The sequence below is a fragment of the Rhinatrema bivittatum genome, chromosome 5, assembly GCF_901001135.1.
Source record: "Rhinatrema bivittatum chromosome 5, aRhiBiv1.1, whole genome shotgun sequence".
Classification (NCBI taxonomy): domain Eukaryota; kingdom Metazoa; phylum Chordata; class Amphibia; order Gymnophiona; family Rhinatrematidae; genus Rhinatrema; species Rhinatrema bivittatum.
Genome location: NC_042619.1, coordinates 212925592 through 212940942, shown reverse-complemented (window position 1 = coordinate 212940942; position 15351 = coordinate 212925592). Strand labels below are relative to the sequence as shown.

At 47.9% G+C, this 15351-nt stretch overlaps 1 long non-coding RNA gene across 1 annotated transcript in view; it reads left to right on the top strand.

The window, feature by feature from the left end:
- Window positions 1-6088, top strand: part of LOC115092337 — a 69798-nt gene extending 63710 nt beyond the window's left edge. Inside the window, exon 3 of the long non-coding RNA XR_003856996.1 lies at window positions 5301-6088. This is a non-coding gene — a long non-coding RNA (uncharacterized LOC115092337). The remainder of the gene's footprint in view (window positions 1-5300) is intronic.
- Window positions 6089-15351: the final 9263 nt, after the last annotated feature.

Sequence of the window (15351 nt, the reverse complement as noted above, 5' to 3'; positions counted from 1 at the left end):
GGTGGGGGAGAGAGGGGGCCCTAGGCTGTAAGGTTCATCAAAGAAGTCTAATATCCTTGCACCAATTCTGGTCTGGAGCCACAATCAGACCAAGAGGAGATCATAGCAGCACCCGGAGCCACACACACATAGGCAGAGAGAGGAAATTGAGGCAGCAGGAGACTGGGAGCTGGGAAGGAGGTCAGTGATAAATATTTTCTCAAATTGTTAAGCATAGCAGAGTATGACTGTGTTTACTGTCCCATGACAAGGAAAATGCCACCTGCCTGACAGCATCCCACAGAGTCCCAGACCCACCACCTGAAACATCTCACTCTTTGGCCTGCAATCTCACTCATTGGGGCAGATGGGGACAGACCACCCTTGGTGTCTCTGAAATAGAGATCTCTGGTTGTTCATACTGGGCTCCTCCTGTGCCGCTCACGGTTACTTTACAGCAGGCTAGCCAGTTGTCTCACTGTGGCCTGTACCTCTTCCTTCCCGCTACCAGATGCCGAGTCTCCTGATCTGCAGGAGGTTATCTCCTTATACAGAGCACTCCCATGGATGCATGGAAGACTTAAACATGCACCAGGTTAAGCTGTCAGGTTCTTAGTCTGCTGATGATTCCCCACCAACAATTGTATTAACTAACCTGCTAACATTCAGGCCGATGCAATGCAGTGCGCTCAGCCTAGTGCACAGCTTGCTGAGGGCTTGGACACGTGTTATGGACACGCAACAATAACTCCCTATGCAATAATGGGATTAGCGTGTCCAAACCAGCACGTAGCTAATAGCACTCATCACGTGTAAATCCCATGTAGATGAGGCTATTAGCTATTAGTGAATAGGTTTTTTACTCTTTCGGATAATAGAAAGACTAGGGGGCACTCCATGAAGTTAGCATGGGGCACATTTAAAACTAATCGGAGAAAGTTCTTTTTCACTCAACGCACAATTAAACTCTGGAATTTGTTGCCAGAGAATGTGGTTCGTGCAGTTAGTATAGCTGTGTTTAAAAAAGGATTGGATAAGTTCTTGGAGGAGAAGTCCATTACCTGCTATTAATTAAGTTGACTTAGGGAATAGCCACTGCTATTACTAGCAAAGGTAACATGGAATAGACTTAGTTTTTGGGTACTTGCCAGGTTCTTATGGCCTGGATTGGCCACTGTTGGAAACAGGATGCTGGGCTTGATGGACCCTTGGTCTGACCCAGTATGGCATGTTCTTATGTTCTTATTACCCCCGATGCAAAAAATCACTGTGCGTCCGAAGCGCACATTTTAACATGCAAAACTTATCGCCAGCCCGGAGATGGTGTTAAGTCTTCATGCGCTCCAAGCCACCACAAAAAAGCCCAAACTACTGCTTTCCTGTGGTTCCTCCTACTTAGCATCATCCCGGATACTAAGTAGGAGGAACCACCGGAAGCAGAATGGAAAAAAAAATCTTGACGGCGGTCAGTTAGGAAAATGGATGCTCAATTTACGAGCGTCCATTTTCCTATCCAGCGCACAGCCACATCTCCTGGGCGCCCGATGTCATGGATGCACAATTTATTCCTAGCCCGTCCTTTTTTTAGCCCGGCAGCTCATTTGCCTATTACATCGGGCGCGCGGGAAAGGGGGATGTGCGCGCGTTGACAAAAAAAACCAACGTGTGCCCGGTTTGGATGCACGTTTTTTTCGGGCTTGATATTGCATCCGCCTGATTGTGAACATTGCTCAGAATGGTAAATCTTTTCTACTTCCAGCAACTCACAAGTCTTCTGTTATGTGAAATTTGAGTAAGTGAGACCGTTTCACACTTTGATTAGACACAGCATAACAAAGTCATTAAAAGGAGTCGCTTAGGCAAGAGGGCTCTCCCACTTGCTGCCTGATTGAGCAGTAAAGGATCTGCAGAAGTCAGCATCTCCCAAAGCCTTCTCATCTTTCCCTTCTGCAGAATAATGTTTCAGAATATTAAAAAAAAATAAAAAAAAAATCCCTGCATTTTGTCTGTTTGGTATGTTCTACGTGTTCTTAATGTGTGAAAAACTGGCAGCTATTTGAATACAAATGATAACTTTCCCTACATATCAAAATGGTAACAGGCTTGAAAGACAGCTTGGTATCTCACGGAGATCACATTTTTTAAAATTATGTTGGGGTTTGTTTTTTTTAACTGCACTAGTTTTGCCTCTTAAAAATCTATCAATATGTTCATCACAGCCAAGAATTCAATGGGCAAAGAAGATGATTACATGGAGATGGGCAGGTGATTTAGCAGTGAGAAATGAGCATTTTCCTGAAGAGCTGTGCCTTGAGTTATTAGTCTGTATTCTCATGCAGCAAAGAAATATCCAGTTAATTTTGCATACTGTAATTTTGCTGTTGACCCTTGGTATTGGACTGAGAATTGTATTATCTGTCTGACTAGCTCTGACATTGTCCTGTAGACCAGATTTAAATTTCTAATTCATTTTCAGTGAAAGAGAATTTGCCATTCTCAGCAATTCCCAGAGATCTCCACCATCCAATGCCCAGCCCGGGATTTCAGTTTTCAAGTGTGTGCACTCGCTTTGCTCTATCCTGCTGTATCCTAAATGCCCATCCCTACGTCTTTTTATGCACAAGTCCCACTTGTATAACATCTGGTGTCCCACTGATCAGAGGGTACTGAGCTCCTGGAGAAGGTCATCAGGGCAACATGGATAAGCCACTTTCTCTGCCATGTTCTCCCTCCCCTTCCACGGGCTGTAGCATCCACAGATAAGTATGAGCCCGAGGACTGTTAGTCAAACTGCTGCCTAACAGTGGTCAGTGGAAACTGAACAGAAGGGTGCAGGAGCTGAGCATCAGCCAATCTCAGCCACAGTCAGCCCAGTTCACAAAAGCACTATTTTTGAGAATTAATTAACGAGGTTGAGTCTGTTAGAATTCTCTTCCATATGCAGTGTTTGAGGTGGCTAAGACTGATTACAGCATTGAATAAAATTAGAATAGTAAAATGATTTATTTTGAGTTAGCAGAGATTTATGGAGCTCTGCTCTACAAATAGGAATGGATCAGACAGGCATTTTATATACTGCATGATTCTCAAAAATCTATAATAAATCCAAGATGAGGTGGTTGTGTGTTTTTATTTTTGTTTTTTTAAACCCAAGGGATTTGATTTTCCCAAGCCAAAAACAATTCAGGAGGGGAGTGAGTTGCAGGGACTTGGTCACAGGTGTGATTTAGATCTTTTCTGATTTGGCATTCTCAGAATATATTTTAGTTTTCAGCTTTTTAAGTGCACTCGAGTCTCCAGCTAAATTTATCACTCCTACCTAGCCCCAGCAACACTGGCCTGGGTAAGCTGAGCTCATGAGATCAGGAGTAGCTAACTCCAGTCAGTCCCTGAGAACCTCAAATAGGTAGAGTTTTCAAGATATCCACAATGAATATGCATGAGAGAGATTTGCATGTATCGCCTCCCATTGTATGCAAATCTCTCTCATGCATATTCATTGTGGATATCCTGAAAAACAGACCCGTTTGTGGCTCTTGATGACTGGAGTTGGTCATCCCTGCATTAGGTCTTGAAAGCTAAGCAGCATGAAGCCTGGCTAGCATCTAGATTGGGGGAGCTGAGGGTGCCTTTCCCACTAGGATGGTGCTGGTGGTGGGTCTTTCCCTCCCAGGGAAAGGGCCTGGAGGACCCAAGGTATTTAAGGGAGGAAGAGTTATTCAGGCTGAAGTATGAATTCTTCAAGAAGTATTACTGGAGTAAAGTGCTAAGTGCTGAAGGCAGAGGGATTGCTTCAGACAGGTAGAAGTTTGGAGGATGATTCTTGCTGGGAACTCAGAGAGAAAACTGCCCCAGCAGAGAAAGATCCTGAGGAGTTGCTGACAGAAGTTTTCAGAAAGAAAATTGGAGATCAGTTTAAATGAGAAAAAATAAGAACTGGTAGTTCCACGCTCTGGGCCAGATTTTGTAACCTACGCACGGGCGTAGATTTGTGCGCGCAACCCAGCGCACACAAATCTACGCCCGATTTTATAACATGCACACGCAGCCACGTGCAAGTTATAAAATCCGGGGTCGGCACACGCAAGGGGGTGCACACTTGTGCACCTTGCGCGCGCCGAGCCCTAAGGGAGCCCCGATGGCTTTCCCTGTTCCCTCTTAGGCCGCTCTGAAATCGGAGTGGCCTCGGAGAGAACTTTACTTCCACCCCCCCCCACCTTCCCCTCCCTTCCCCTATCTAACCCGACCCCCAGCTCTATCTAAATCCCTCCCCTACCTTTGTTTAGTATTTACGCCTGCCTCCGGGCAGGCGTAGGTTGCGCACACCGGCCGAGTGCTGGCACGTGATCCCTGGGCCCAGCAGCAGTGGCGAGGCCTCTGGCCACGCCCACACCCTGCCGCTCCCCGCCCACTCCCTGCCCATTTTTTCAAGCCCCGGGACATATGCACGTCCCGGGGCTTGTGCGCGTCACCGAGCCTATGCGTCTTAAAAAGAAAGCTTTCAAGCAAAATGCTCCTTCACCTTTACTTAAAGTTAGAAATAGTGTGGCTGTTTTTTTGTTTGTTTGTTTTTTAAATCCATCTATATCAGGTATAAACTACTGCTCTCTAGCACACCTGCAACCATTCACAGCACATGAATTTAATAACAAACATACAGTAAACCACCAACATATTAAACCAACTATCAGTAAATACAACGAAATTAAATCATGAACTATACCAAAACAATTGTCCATCAAAAATAATATTAAAAAGCAAATAATATTAAAAAGCAAATAATATTAAAAAGCTGCCCCATTGGCCATCCTTTCTATGGAGCCAGTCCAGCCCTCTTTTTCCAGCCTCAGGTATAGTAAAGCGATGGGGAGGTGTGTTTGAGGCACCACTAATGACCATTTTTCAAGACCTGGAGGGAACACCAAGTGCAGTGAAGTGGACGGGATATTCAACCTGTGCAGCACTTCTTTTTATTTGAATAGTCTGAAATGCCAAAAAACTGCAAGATGCAGCTTTAAAAAAAAAAAAAAAAGCAGCATATGAATGCAACTCTTGGAGTCTGGGTCCACTGCTGGAAATCTCCACTGAGTGACAGACTGAATGCTGCCAGAATGCAGAGTAGGCACGTGAGAAATGAGAATTTCCAGGCTCTTAGGAGCAATCCCAAGCTTGCATTCCCAGGGCGACATTCAGAAAGCGAGCTACAAATTATTTTTGACTAAATTACACAAGCTAAAGTTGGCGAAGTGTTACATGTTTTTGTGTACAATAGGTAACTCAGCACTTCCTGTGCCCATCGCTTTGATTATCTTTTCTTCCAGGGTGTATATATTATCTCCGCTATGCACTTCGAAAAGAACAAAATTGCACAGATCGCATCTTGAGAACCGAAATGATGTTCCCCAGACGTCTCTCTCAACTCTTTCTTTACAGTGGGAGAAATGAAGTGAACTGGACCTCACCTCTATCACACGAGCAGAACACGGACCGACCCTTGCCTGATACAGAATAAAGGACCATACATTAGAAACAAGCATACAGACAAAAACTCAAACCCCAAGCAGCCCTGAAACATTTCCGGCTTGGAGGGAAAAGCAGCAACGGGGATCAGTGAAGGGGAATTTCAGGTACCAGGCTCCCCGCTCTGCTCTGCTCTCTCCTCTAGTAGCAGGCGCACGTGGCTCTTCCAGAAAGCGTAGGCTTGCTATGTCAAAGTTTTAGTGACACACCTCCCACCTCTTGGTGATACACTGGTTGCCTCTTTTGTCCTGCGCTATCCTTGTAAAAAATGGTGTAGGGTATGAGAGAGGTCTTTATTTGATCTTTCACAATTGTCTGCATTATTGTCTGGTAGGATTGTAGTGGGTAAATTCCTCTTGCAGGATGAGGTCAGTACTTCCGATGACGTTGCTAAGTAATGTAAGCACCTCAGCCAAGTTTACTGCTTTTTTTCTACTATGTATTTTTCTTTTTTTCTCTGTGCTTTTTTCATCACTCTTTACATTATCTCCCTCCCCTTAATGGTGGACTAACTATTCTAAAGCATTTAAAGTTATTTCAGTTGTTTGTTCATGTATGCTTCTTGATTTAATATTCTGTGCGTCTTGAATAATTTCTTTTGGGCTTAATGCTTGTGAATTTTTTTTTTTTAAATATAAACTACTACTACTACTACTAATAATAATATAAGAAAGCGCTCTCATGTTAAACTTAATAAAAAAAAAAAAAAAAGAAAGCTCTCTGGACCAGGTCTGTAGCAATCTCACTACCAGTCTGGGAACTGATGCATCCATGTTTCTGCCATGCCATCACGCAGAGAAGGTTTCTGCTACTGTACAGCTATTATTAAATCGTAGCCCCTGCTCCAGCTTCTTCTGGTCCACAGGGGCTCACATGGGAGTTCATGGGCCATAGCAGCAGTCATGCTCCTGGGTTCTTCCTGCACAGAGGAAGAAAGATTCAGTCTTTTAAGGCCCTTCAGGAATTTTGTCTTTCTGGAGCTCCTCTACGAACAGGCCAGTAACGAGGAACGCACTCCACATAGTAAAAAACCAAGCAAACCTGTTCTCCTCTCACAGGCAGTAAATGCTTTTATAGGGAACCTCCTTGGTCAGTCCACTGACACCTGGTATCTGAACCTGCACCTCTGGATGCAGCTCCCCTGAATCCAGAAGGTGTGATCCACATGCTGTTCTTCTCGCAAAGACAAATGAGCCTCTGGCTGATTCCAGACAGCAACTCTTGGGACCTTTCCTCCTTTAGGCAGTCCTTAAGGGCTGGTGCAAGAGTATTTGTCAGTCTAGGTGAACGTTCAGTTGTGCACCACCTCCCGCAATTTACCTATAGGCCATAGCTCCAGCACAACATTTCCTCCTGCTGGCAGCACTGGCTCCAACACACTCCCTTCTATGGCAGTATTGGATCAGGAATAGCACCCTTGTAGGACTCTCTCTGGAAGGATTTTGCTGTCGTCGTCCCCCCTAGGCGACTACCTAGTTTACCTAACGGAAGCACCGGCCCTGCAGTCCTTCCACTGTTCCCTCTAAGCTCTGTGCATATGTGGCCGCACACAATTTTTCTCACAGCCACGCACAGCTTTTACCCCCCTGTGCAGGAAAACCAGTGGTGCCACGGTGGAGCTCACCCCACCACAGCCTGACATGAGAAGAAAGCCCATGGGGCAGTGATGGAGCTTATTGCTCATCCCACCATGGCCCAAAGTGAGGAGGAGGCCCACGAGACCATGTTGGAGCTCATCCCACCATGACCAAAAAAAGGAAGAGACCCTCAAAACTCTGGGTGCTCCTCCTCCTTTCAGCCAGCACGAAAAATGTTAAGACTACCATATCCCTCACCTCAAAAATGTTATGGTTTTGTTGCCCTTAAAAATGCATCCCTGAAGTGCCCTGGTACCATGATTCAGCTCCTGAATTTTCAGGGTTTGCTTTTGCCCCAAGAGAGTTGTAAATGCAGTGAGGTTCCTAGCCTTCCAAAGCTGGGGCCGGCCATTGAGTGACACGGGCTTCCTATGGCTATGGTGGGCTTTTTTCTAAACCTGGCCTTGGCGTCCGCACCCATAGGGTTTTTCAAACCACCTCTTTGATTTCTCCATCTTCATTTTCTCTCTGTTGTTCAGAAAGCGCCTTCTTTCCAGCCTTTAGAACATCAAGTGGTGTTGCCTTACCTTAGGAAGACAGAAACAGACAAGGGCCAGAAGGTTTTGCTCCAGCTGTGTGGCCATTTCACTGAGGATTTCCACCCTGAGAGGAAGAGACAGTGCAGAGCACGACACAATGGTATCCAGTCATGACAAGGTAGCATAACAAGTTTTAAAATAACAAGGGTATCAGGTAATTGCTGTGAAGAAGTTTCATTCAAAATGGGGGAAATTAGTCTGCTTTAGAAAGATTCTGATGTCAAACATGTATTTTTTTTTTAATGTAGCGTATGTGAATCATGCTTACATGATCCTTGTCCAGAGTAAGTCACTGTGTCTGTCCTGAAATTGATACATGCTGTGTTTCAGTGGCAAAGCACTGTCCGCTGTCTTGCCATCATCCAGAAGGAAAACAAGTTTCTAGGTGAGCCTCAGATCTATCATTCATTTATCTATTGGTTAATCAGGTTTAGTAAAATATACCTTTACTGTACAAGTTGGGTAATTAAAACAGAAATGGACTTGAACATAGCAAGGACAGTGTTTAAGGTGAAATATGCTAGCCTTGGATCTTCAGGCTGCTGTGTAAGTTAAGTGGGTAATTCTGGAGCTGGCATGGAGTGGCCTAGCCTATGATTACTCACATACATCTTAAATTCTCTTTACATCATCATTAAGTACCCATTCATAGCATTTTTTTAAATAAAATGGTTGCTAATTACCTTTTAAATAATTTTGATTTCGGGCAGCTCACAGCCTGACCAGCTCAGAGAGCAGTTCATTGCACTGCTATGCAAAAGGTCTCCATGTTCAATACCCCCCGAGTTGAGTCATATGCTGCTCAGTTCAGCTGGGGCTAGGGATGCTACAGAGGCACAATGTGGGCAGCAGAAAGGCTACGTCTAACCCCCAACTCCTTCCCCCGGTCCACCCACCCTTCCCAATTTATTGCAGTCTCACACAACTTCTTCCGATAACAGTTTATTGTTGGAACAATAAATGGCCACAGCCCATCAATATGATTAACCAGCAATAAACACAAACAACAACATTAACATAAAATAGTAAAACAGCATAACAACTTATTAACTAACTTTATGTGACCAGCGAACACCCCCCGCTTCTATGTACCAAGCATGTAAGTCCGCTGAGGCGCGCGCACACCCCCGGCCGTAGAAGCCGGGCAGCTGCCATTTACACCTGGCCATTAAAACCATAGCATCATTGCCAGCGACCCGACCGTAGAAGTTGGGGTCGTTTGGTCTAAGCACCTCAGCATTCACCTCTTCCTCCCTTTTGGCCGTTGAAGCGTCAAGGGACTGCGCTGGATCTATTAGGCCGCTTGCCCAGTCCGAGCCACTTGCTCGATCCTCCTAAGTGCGGGGGGGGAGGGGGTGTTGCAACGCCAAGGGCTGCGACAGGACTCTAGCTACCCTATCCTGAATGGGATGGTGGGAGGGGACGAAGCCTCGCTGATGGTGCCTGGCCGAAAAGGGGGCCGCCCATGCCGGGCTTCCCCTTTTTACCAGACACCGCCCCCAGCCTGCCCCCCCCCCCCCCCCGGTCCCTCCCCTAGCACTTTCCACCTTCTTGCCTTGAACGCCCCATTGTGCCCTGCTTCCTAATGGCGTCGCGGGCTCTATGTTCACAGCCCCTGAGGGAGGAGGATGTAGAGCCCACAACACAGGTTCTGGAAGGATCCCCTATGCTTGGCTCTTGGTCCCAGGATTGTTGCTAAAATTCCAAGGCTAGGAGAATGGGTTTCTTAAAGTAGGGAAAAGGAAGGCTCGTGGTGCCAGAATCCGAGCCCTGGTTTCGATTTAACTGGAAGGGAAAGCAGGAACTACTAGGCCAAGAAAAAAAAAAAGTGAAGTTAATATCATTTCGAAATTAAACTAAAAAGAATGGGCGTATAGTTCCACTCATGGCAAGCTTTCTCTATCCCTCAAAGAGAGGATGCTTTTTTTGTTTAATATAGAGTAGACTCACCCACATATGACTTGTGGAAGAAAGGATTAGAAGATTGGCCAGTTTAGCATGGACTGTCAAGGTCACATGCAAGGGCGTGACCACGGGAAGAGCACCAGCTGGACAGATAAAGCCAGATAACGCGGGGCTGGGAGCAGGGAGCGGGCTATGTGCAAGGGGGAGTGAGGGGAGGGTGAGTAACTGATGAGGATGGCAACAATTTGAATTGCTGCATCCTCATTGGCTGCGCAAGGGATTAAGGGGTTTTGGCATGATGAGCTGACTTCAGTCAGCTAGAGGCAGCGAAGCAAGCAGCAGGTTCTTCTGCGTTTGCTCCGCGGCTATTTCCTGGTTTTTCACGGATTTTGATCTGGTTTGTCTTAATTGTTCCGGCGTTAATCAGGGATGAAGCGAGTTAAGAGTCTGTACTGCGATTAACAGACCCGAGATGATGAAGGGAGTGGGACTATCGGCATCGGCCGGCGGCGAGGCCTTCGGGGAGGCAGCGATTTCCTCTTCTGACTGGCCCCCATGGTAAGCGGTCCCAACCTGGTGATCCTCTCCGATGGCCCCCCTGCCGGCCCGCCCCTGCGGCCCCCCCGGCAACCTCTTTTTCGGATTCAGGGGAGAGCGGCCCCGAGTTGGCTGACCCTCCGGTTTTTGTGCAGGCTGCTCCCTCTCGTTCCCCGTCACCTTCCTCCTCCTCTTCGGCATGTTGGGAGGCCGAGATTTCCCTTGATGCATCAGGAGGTGTGCTAATCCCCTTGCCTGATCCGACAGACGGTTCCGCCCCCCCGACACGGCTTGTGCCCCATCCATCCACCTCAGCCTTTCTCCCCCCTCCGAACCCATTACCTCTGGTGCGGCAGCGAAGGGGAAAAGGGCCGGGCCTTCCTGGAGCACGCAGCGGCAGGCTCAGCCGGACTCTGGCCCAGAGGGGGTGGGACATGGACAGAAGGCGGTGCCAAAGGGGCAGAGTTGGTTAAATAAGGGCGGAGAGAGGTTAGCAAAAGGAGGATTCCTATTTCTAGGCCACCCAGCTCCTGCAGGGCGGAGGGAGGTTAGACAAATGGAGGGTCCCTGGTTCCAGGCCAGCCCAGCTCCTGCAGGGCCCGTTTGCGGGCAATACAGTTAACATTAAAGGAGGCAGGGGAAAAAGGATTGTGACAGGGCCGACCAAAGTAGAAGGTGCTATCAGAGGACATAATACAGGGCGCAGTGGGTGGCCCCGTTCCCTTGCCCCCCTTACTGCCCCATGTAAGCCAGGGGTCCCGGGAGGGCCGACAGTTGAACTGATAGAGAACATTGTGGGCCAATACACTCACACTTCGGGATTAGCTCCCAATCTCGGGGTAGGGTGGAATTTGGGGATAGGGGTGGCATAGGGGGTTGGTCTTTGGATTTTGGGGGTGAGCAAAGGGATGAGGATTTTCAGGATGGTAGAAGGCTTTCGGAAGGGCAGGGTGTGGATAAGGGGGCAAGATGTCAGGAGAGGCATTTCATAGTGCCACGTACCATGGGTAAGAGGCATGGGGGAGAGGGTGCGAATAGGACGTAAAGGGAACGAAAGGGAGGCAGCGTCTTTTGCAGATCCGGCGGATGAAGCGTTTCCAGGAACATCAAAGCAGGAAGCGTGGAGAGAGCAAGTGTGGCAGCAGGGGCCGCAGGACCATTTTGGAAGGTGATCGGAGAAGGCGGTGCGGCCAATGGAAGTTTCGGGATATGCTTCGGGAGCAGGGACAGGTAAGACAGCTGGAAGTGAAGAGAAATATGCTAAAGGGGATGCCAAGAAGAAGAAGCAGTCGAAGGTTTCTAATTCTTCCAGTTCGTCCACGTCCTCGTCTAGCTCGGAAGAGTTAGGGCCATTACAGAGGGCGGTGCTAGCAGAGGGGCCAAAGCATGACATGGGTCATCCTGCCCTGGCATCGCTAACGGAATTGTGGGAGGAGGTGCCAAAGAGACTAGTGAAGCGGATTCGCAAACGCAGGTTTGTGAATATTTTTAAATTACTGGAGGGAAGAAGGGGGGGATGAAAGGATAAAAAGAAAGCCAGGAAGAAGGACAAAAAGGAAAGTTCAGGGCCAAAAATTTCCAAAAATATTGTGAATTGGACAAGGGGTCTCTTAAGGCTAGCAAGTGTGGTGGGACATTTCGATCCGACCTAGTATGGAGCGTTGCTGTCCTAAGCAGACAGCATCTTGGGTGCATTCAAGGACTACGAAGGTTGGGCCTGGCTCAACTATGATGAAATGTTTCGGGACAAGATGGCGGGGAACAGGTTTAAGTCCTGGGGGACTCAGGACATTCATCTGTGGCTCACCCAGATGACCATTAAGGGAGTAGGTACAGGGAAAAGCGCAGGAGTCGGTGGTAACCAAAGTGGGAATATAGGGGGGGGGGGGGGACGGACCAGTGGTGGCAAGAGTGGGTCCTTTCGGGGGTCAGGGGGAGGACGAAAGTATGAGATGAGTAACAAAGGGTTCGGGGAGGTTTGTACATTTGCTGGCGCTTTAACAAGCTCACATGTCTTTTTCCAGAGTGCAAGTTCAGGCACGCCTGCGCCTCCTGTGGAGGAGCACACCCCACAACCAAGTGTCCTCAAGAACAGAATACCGCCTTTAGTAAGGGTGGTAAACCATAAGGTTTTGGAGCAGAAAGCGGATTCACCGATAGTTGTTCCCATGTTGAGGGATTGGTTGTGGTGTTATCCCGATGCGCCGGTAGCGAGATTTTTAACGTTTGATTTTAGTTTTGGTTTTAGTATCCCTTATGAGGGGCTAGATCATGGTGGGTGGGCGCGAGATGTGAGGTCGGCTTAAGGGTTGACTGAGGTGGCCAGGGAAAAGTTGAGTTCAGAGATACAGTTGGGGCAGGTAGTCGGGCCGTTCGACAGGCTTCCTTTCCCTAGGATGCATTTGACGCCGCTGGCAGTTATACCTAAGAAGGCAGTGGGAAAGTTCCGGCTGATATTAATTTATCTTCTCCAGATGGGTCGTCCGTCAATGATTTCATTCCATGTAGGGAGTGTACCGTGAAATATGCTTCTTTTGATGAGGCAGTTAGTTTAGTGCGAGGAGCAGGACAAGGGGCATTATTAGCCAAGGCGGATATAGAATCGGCATTTAGGATTCATCCAAAAAGCTTTCCCTTGTTAGGTTTTGTTTTTGAAGGGGGTTAATTCATGGATCGCTGTTTACCCATAGGTTGCGCGATTTCTTGTGCCTTCTTTGAGGCGTTTAGTACCTTTATACAATGGTCGGTTATGCAGCATATTGGGTGCGATGCAATATTGCATTATTTAGATGATTTTTTTGTTTGTGGGACCCAGGCACACAAGTGTTTGTCAAGAACAGCTGGATGGTTTTCTCGAAGTTACCAGTGATTTAAGTGTGCTGATTGCGCAGGACAAGACCGAGGGCCCAGGGACTAGGCTGACATTCATAGGCATTGAACTAGATTCAGTCGAAATGGTGTCGAGATTGCCAAGGGACAAGGTATTTAGGCTCAAGGAATTAGGTCGGTCAAAGGGTCAAAGAAGGTGACACTAAAGGAGATGCAGTCGCTGACACTGATTGGTTCCCTTAACTTCGCGTGCCGTGTGATTCCCATGGGTCGCGCTTTCATTTGTCGGCTTTCATTGCGAACAATAGGTGTTAAGGCAGGACATCATTTTATTCGGGTGACGCGGGCAGTGAAAGAGGAGTTGGGAATATGGGAAAGGTTCTGAGACTCCTTTAACGGAGTGTGCATGATGCAGGAGCCGGAAGTGGCTAACAAGGATTTGGAATTGTACTCGGACACGGCAAGGGCAGCGGGTTTTGGGCTATATTTTCAGGGGCAATGGTGCGTGGAGGAGTGGCCGGTGGAATGGGTGGCAGAAGGAATTACTAGGAAAGAGTTGGGGACAAAAGGCGACCTATCAGGTATGCCGATTTGTTGTGGATAGCCGAGCAAGTGGAGCACGTTTGCTGGTCTTGATACGGTTTTGCTGTTTTGAGCAGCATTCTCACTGGCGTTTTTTGGAGCCATGCGGGTCAGTGAGTTGGTCGCCAAATCAAAAAGGAATACCTTGGAGGCGGGTTTGATGGCCCAGCATGTTTGGGTTGACCGGCATTCTGTGACCCTGTGGATTTGTAAATCCAGGACGGATCAGAAGAGCAAGGGGCCAATGGATTTCTTTGGTGCCAGCTAGCGATGAGGTGGCAATCCCGGTGCTTAGTACCCAAGTATTTATACGGGTAAGACCGGCGGTCCTGGGAGCGTTTTTGATTCATGAGGATGGTTTGTCCCTGACCATTTTTCAATTCTCCAAAGTTTTGAAATGGGCAATGGAGGGCTTAGGGTGGGAAGCGGAGTATTTCACGCCGCATTTGTTTCGGATAGGGGCGGCAACCACAGCAGCAGAATTAGGTTTGCCAGCACGGATGATTCAAGCGATCGGGCGATGGAAATCGGATGCATATAGGTCATATGTACGGAAGTGAGGAGGCGGAGGGTCAAGGGAGGGAGGTGTGATACAGGCATATGCATAACAGGGTTCTTTGCAGAACGGCAGAAGGTTCCTCGCAATCGGGAATGTGCTTGGGTCGTGGGCCATTCCTTCGTCCATTGGGTGCAGCAGAGGGCAGCAAAACAATCGTATGGAGGAAATTTGAACTTGGATGCCATCAAGTGGACAATCCAATGGTTCGGAAGCAGGGACATGCGGTAGGGGCAGTTGCTATCTTTCCTGCAAGAGCTAAGGGGGTCATGGAGCTTTCCTTGGATTATGATTGTGCATTTGGTGGTTAATGATATTGGGAAGTCGTTGTGTCGGGATTTGGTAATGAATATGAGGAAAGACCTGGCGGGTCTAAGTGGTATGTTTGTATTGCATTGTAAAGGTTATTGGAGGGGGAGGGGGAAAGTCTCGTGTTGCTTGGGGCTGCTACACGGGAAGGCCTATGAACAAGGGGGGGCGATGCTCAGGCCGGCGCTTACCCTCGCTGGGAGCTGCGGCGGGGTAAGAGAGGGGGAATGTCGAAGGAGTCTTACCACTGGGACGCGGTGGTAAGTGAAGAGAGGGAAGAAGGAGACAAGGGGGGGGGGGGGGGGCCATATGTTTTGGTTATAATGTTTGACGTTGAAGGGCTCGGGTTAAGTTGATAATAAACTGCTGCCTTGTTTTAAATCCATACTGTTGTTCTGTGTGTTTTGTACGGGGGATGGGAAGGAGCGACCTGCAGGTCTTTCTTCCCTGTGTTATGAGCTGCTGGACGCTTGGTGCTTTCCCTGAGCCCGGAGGCCTGCAGAGAACCCAGGCATTCACAGAATCTGCTGCCTGCCAGGGATCCCCTGCCAAGTAGCAATGAAAGGAGGACAGAGGGGAAACGGATTAGTGGTGATTTCTATAAGCGCTGTCAAGTCCCTGCCACCGTCCTGGCCTGCTTTCTTCGGCTTCATTCCTGGCAAGTGTACAGGACGTTGCGTGCCCACAACGTCGAAGCTGACATTCTTTAAAAACACATAATAGCAATAAGAATGGAAAATCTTTTCGTTTTTTCATCTCCCTGCTCGAAGCTCCCAGGTGGATATTCTGACGGTTTTTCATAATCGGAAATAAAACTGCGCTGTATTATGCTGAGGAGGGCAGACAGAGGCCACACTTTAGCATTATTGCTCACAACGCTTATTTACTTAAAGCCTCATTAAAATGTCCCTTTTTATTTTTTTGCTCAGCTTGGTGCTTTAGTAATTTCCTTGTTTTT